Raw genomic sequence first — 5943 nt, forward strand, 5'->3', positions numbered from 1 at the left:
ACAACTGCCGTAAGCAACGGATAATTGAACTCCCAATTCGGATAATTGAACGCCAAATACTATAGAAGAGCAACTGAAACTCGGTTTCCTTAGTTCCCACGTTTGTTTGACAGAAACTATTGCTACGTAACGCAACCATTGTTACACGAATTATCACTCAATAGGTAAGGACAGAACACCATCGCTCGCCAAACACAATGCTAACCGAGCATTTACTAGTCTAGAAAAACAATGTGCACGTGAGCAAAATGTTTATCGTTATATAATGTGTACGCGTACGTATGCACAATACTTTTATGTGGAAAGTACATAAGCAGATTATTTATTCTAAGGGAATAAATTTTAACATAATTTGCCTACTACATTGTGATAATTAGAACTTTCTTATGGGTGAGGGAATTTCTCGAATTCCAAATTTCTTGATGCGTCTAGTCACTTTCCATTCTTCATTACCGTAGTAGCGCATTAAAACGTGCAAGTACGCAGTTTTACCCAACTTTACAAATGGTGCCAGCACAAGCAATAGAGTTTCCAATTTAATTAATAACAAAGTATCATGTTTTAGGGGCGCTCACGGAAGCAAAAATGTGCATGGTACACACTGCTAAGCCGCAATTAATAAATAATTATATAGTGTCTACAAGGTTTTTATTACCGAAGTCATATTTGCCGTTTGCCATAATAGTATTTTACATGACAACTTTGAGTGTTAGAAAATTTCTGTTTTTTTGCTACGGTGTCTAAGGCTTGGTGATAACCTGTCACAGCATTTTCAATTGGTACAAAACCAAGAAACAGGTATATTATTAATCCTGGTTACGTATTCTTCTGGGTGATCATGGTCCCAAAGGTCTAAAAGGCCGTCAAGGAGTTCCTGTTAAACAAGGTTTTCGAGATTTGCCTGGAAAAGGACACAAGGTAAGTGATTATTGTATCCAGTTGCATGCTTTGCAAATGTGCGATGATCGCCTAACATAAAGGTCTACAAGTGAGGTCAGTGGGAATCTAGGACAGGCTTTAAGTTCTAAATAATTACCCTTTTTTAAAAAAAATTAGGAATTGTCTTAACAGTTTTAATAGATTGACTTGCACAAGCGCGGGTTTTGGTTCGGCAGTAAAACGGCAGACGGCAAAATTGCATTTTCGGGTTTCAAGATAGGCTCAACATATGCTTGGCTTAAAGCAATAGCATGCATTTAGAACAGTTTTGTAGCGTTAGTGACTGTGATTTCATACATTAACACACATACACCCCTTGACACACACACACACACACACACACACACACACACACACACACACACACACACACACACACACACACACACACACACACACACACACACACACACACACTATTGTCGCTCAATATTTAAAAATCTGGATAAACCATGGCCTCTCAAATTTACTGCTTGAGACTGTGTATACAGTATTAGACGAGACGTTAGATCAATATTGTGCAATTAATCAACCCATTTGTTATATATGAGATCAACTCTCTCAACGGTACTGATACTCGTACTAGAAGGTATAGATATCTACCTCACAATCAGTGTTTTAGATTCCTACTTTTTATAATATTTCCGGCTTAGTAATTTCACCAAGATGCTATTATCAACAAATTTAATTTTATGACCCATAAAATAACTTGGAAAAGTTTTTCTGGTTAACAGTTTGTAATTTTTAATTTTTAATTACGTTATTTTACTACAAATCATGCAAAAATTGGTGTCAGTTTAGCATTGACTACATTGAAATTGACCTGTTCTAGTATGAAAATTAAGCAATTACATAGTGAACTGCTGTTCCTATTGATTAGCTAAGAAAACAATGCGAGCAGTTTTTATAATGTGTTCGCTGATATACGCTAGTGGAAAGTATCAGCTAATTAAATAGCCTAATTTAACACATTTTAACTTAATTTGCTTAGTACAGTTTACTGTCTCATGCATGAGAAAATTCAATTTCCAAAATTCTCAATCTTTAGATGGCACTCTGTATTCTTTTCCACCGTGGTAGTGCGTTAATACAAGCAAGCATGCAGTTCTATTCAGCGTTACAAATGTAATAAAGTGTTTTGTTTCTGATGCACTCACTGAAGCAATGGTTTGCATGTTACCCACTTTTATAGCCGCGATTAATGACTTTTCAAATAAATCAGTGTCTACAACGTTCCTATTAGCGAAGTCGTAGTTGTCGTTTGCTGTAGCAATGTGTTTACTTGACGACTTCGAGTAGTATAAATTTTGTTCCTTCGTTACGGTGTGTAGACGCTTTTTCGATAAAATGTAAAAGCAATTTAAATTGGTACAGAACCAAAAAACAGATATATCTTTAATCCTAGTTCCTTTTTTAGGGTGAACGTGGTGTACAAGGAGCAAGAGGCTCTCGAGGTTGGTCTGGAAGTGATGGAGACGATGTAAGTGATTGTAATGTTGTATCTGAAATGCAAACGCACGGTAATCGCCTAACATGAAAGTCTAAAGGGGAGGCACGTTCAGATGTAGGGAAGGCTTATTGGGTTCTAAAATTCCACTCCCTTTTGTAAAATGAGAGATGGTCTCAGCAGCTGTAATAGTTAGGTTTCCGCAAGTGCGGATTTTTGCTTTGGCCGTATAAATAGAAAACGAAAAAATCGTATTGGGAAATCTCAAGATATTACATTTAAATACATATCAAATATATATGTTGACTTGACTTGAAGTAGTAGAATACTTACGTTTTTTTGTTGCTGTGCCACAAGGATTGCTTATAAAACTGTCAAAGCATTTTCAATTGGCACAAAAGCGACAAAATGGTATATCTTTAATTGCCGTTACTTATTTTTTAGGGTGAACGAGGTGACACTGGCCCTAAAGGAGCTAGAGGTTGGACAGGTAGATCTGGAGAAAAAGGAGACGAGGTAAGTGACTACTGCAACTGCTTGTATACTCTGCAAATTTACGATAACCATCAAGCCTGAAACTCTAAGACTGCGGCAGGTGCGAATTCTTGGAAGGTATTTTTAAATTTTATGCAACCCCTGTTTAAATGAGCGTTTTGTTTCAAAGTTCTTGTCATTAGTCTTGCAAATTTTACGAGGTTGCATGCAATTCTGGTCGTAACGTCAAAAAGAAGAAGACAAAATCGCAGTCTTGCGTTGTCGAGATAAACTTAGCAAAGATGTAGGCAAGATAGTTTAAAACAAAACATGTAGTTTAGGACAGATTTTTGTAGCAGGCAAACTGTTAGCGTCAATTTACACCTTGAAAAGCACTCCATCACACATACACACACAAACACCACCACCCCCCCACACACACACACAAACACAGAAACACATACTCACACACACACACACCCACACGCACACCCAGACCAACACCCACACACACACGCAACCATTGTCGCTCAGGGAGTACTTGGATAACATATGGTGTATCAAGGCGTTTCTGACTTACTAGACCGTTTTAGAAAGACGTTATATCAATATGGAATTTAATCGAAACGTTTTAGAAATACTGAGCAACCGCTAATCAAATATTCATACAGAAAACTATAGATTTCTACTGCATTTAACGTGTTTTAATTAAGTTGTATTGTGATCCAAAATTCTTCGTTATGTTATGATCAAATCAAAGGTGCTATTGCTAACAAAGTCAATGTTATAAGCTAGCATTAACCGTAGCTGGACGTCCTTTTGTTTGACCGTTTGCATATTACAAATGTTTTTTCCAAATTACTGTACATGGCCAAAGTTAGTACCAAGTAAATGTTGACACGATTGAGCTCGAACTGATCTAGTTTAGGAATTTCAGTAATTACATACAGAACTACCGTTCATTAGCTCTTTAGTCTTGCGAGGAGCGGTATACTAGCGGGGTTCCATTTGCCCCAAATCTCTGTGGCTATAACTACTATGTACGCCAAAATGACCATTTATGAGTGTCACGCTTAAGGATTTATGGAATGCATGCGATTTATCAATCAGGACGCATTATTCTTCATTGTGTCTCACGCAGCAACGAGGGACAATGGCCGGGCAGCCAATCACTACGCGCTCGGTCGGCATGTGAGAAAATTAGCCAGAAAGACGTCAATTTTAATCACAAACAAACAGATACGTTGTATTTCAAGTAGAGCTACTTGAAAGTCTTCGAGCATTCACTATTGCTGCTATAGTATGCACAAATGTGAAGAGTAGCGCACGCGTTATGTAGGAGACTTTGTTGCTAACGCGCGTCCCCAACTAACGATATATTAGATATTGTACGTAAATTGATACAATTGGTATCTAAACCGTATGAACAGCAACCAGTGTTACGTATGATTACATGAGCTATTTGCTTTAACGTCATTAGTTGGAGGAAAGAGTATTGCTTCGTAGCTTTCATTTGAAGCGACGCTTGAGTAATGTTCACGTATTACTAGTAGTAGTCGTTTTACCGGAAATGGCGACAGCCTTGTCCCAACGGAAATACCGACTCGACGACTCGACAGAAACAACACTGTGAACATCTTTAAAATGTATGGCGTGCGTTCAGTGTTATCGCATGTGTAATCTCAACAAATGGTTGCTGGAGCTTGTCCGGTAGTCTAGGCGGAGTCACGCTGGACCTTCCAATTTTGATTACTAATCAGGACTTTCGAGGTTATAGCAAACGGAGAGATGTGGACAGAGAGTAAGTGAACCTGTGGCAAAGAGCAGCACCGAAAGGGTTCACCGTTTGATGATAAGACTGCCTTGCGGCGCCTGTCCTTTTTCAGCCACCAGTATAAACAAGTGGATGCGTTGGTCTAGTGACGTGCTCTTGCTTTTAATTTGTGCAAACGAGTGTACGTTTGCAGCAACTATCTGGTGTTGTTGCGATTGGAGTACCTACCTGTGCCGCGTCCTTGACTCTAAAATTAATTGTTCGGTGTTTTAGGAACATACGCATAGGTAAGTTTTCTGCTTTGAAATGCTTTGAAAGCACATTGCTAAATTAAAGAGTCAATTTCTTGTCGCATTGGGTTCAATACTGTAGTGCTCCCTTTCGTTAATAATTTTTTCACTAAATCTGTGTCTATAATGGCTTTATTGAAGTCTTTAAGTACGTTTACTCGTCGTCTTCGAGTAGTATTTTCTGTGTTTTCTTTTCTAAACTAAGGGTTTCTAATAGATGGTCAAAGCATTTTCAATTGGTACAAAATCAACAAAACTGATTATCTTTCATTGTAATCATGTGTTTTTCTAGGGTGATCGTGGTCCTGTAGGAGCTCCTGGTGAAGAAGGTAGTCGAGGTGCAAATGGTGTACGTGGAATAAAAGGAGAACGGGTAAGCGATTTTTTCATCAACTGCCATGCTCTGCAAATGTACAATGATGGTCAAACCTAATACTTTAAAGCTTTATTTACAGTATGAGAGCGCTTTAGCGTTGCATCGCGTCGTCTTGTGTGGGAGTGGCACGTGTCGCGTCACGCACGTCAATATGACTTTAGCGCCGTGGACGTCCAAACATGATTTCTTGAACTGACTACTCCTGCTTTGATTTGCTACTGATAGAACTCTGCCGGAACTCCCAACTTGCTCAAAATTCATTTACGTGCGTTTTTCATAGCCATGGGTCTTTGTACGTCTTGCAGCTAATCATCCACCAGCAAAGAAAGTAATCTAGAGACCGCTCAATGTTGACTACAGCGCCGAAATCAATAATTATCGCTCGTGGAAGCTACACATTCATTTTAGTTGGCTGTGATTGGTCAAAATCTTCGTGACATATTCGACGCGACGTGCTCAGCTTACTAAATAGTTGTTGGCTCTATTTGAACGCGTCGAAACATTTACAATTTGAATTAGTACGACGCGACGCACGCGATGCACGCAACGCTGCGTACGCGACGCAAAGCTCAGGCGTTCGCGTAGTGTTAAAGCTAGATTTACAATATACGAATTAACGGTTGGGCGTCGTGTCGCGTCACGT

At 39.0% G+C, this 5943-nt stretch overlaps 1 long non-coding RNA gene across 1 annotated transcript in view; it reads left to right on the top strand.

Annotated features, from left to right (window-relative positions):
* LOC134187511 (uncharacterized) overlaps nucleotides 1–5290 on the top strand; it is a 7371-nt gene extending 2081 nt beyond the window's left edge. Inside the window, exons 3-5 of the long non-coding RNA XR_009971123.1 lie at nucleotides 2357–2419; nucleotides 2831–2902; nucleotides 5217–5290. This is a non-coding gene — a long non-coding RNA (uncharacterized LOC134187511). The remainder of the gene's footprint in view (nucleotides 1–2356; nucleotides 2420–2830; nucleotides 2903–5216) is intronic.
* The last annotated feature ends 653 nt before the right edge of the window (nucleotides 5291–5943 follow it).

Source organism: Corticium candelabrum, chromosome 12 (assembly GCF_963422355.1).
Source record: "Corticium candelabrum chromosome 12, ooCorCand1.1, whole genome shotgun sequence".
NCBI classification, from domain to species: domain Eukaryota; kingdom Metazoa; phylum Porifera; class Homoscleromorpha; order Homosclerophorida; family Plakinidae; genus Corticium; species Corticium candelabrum.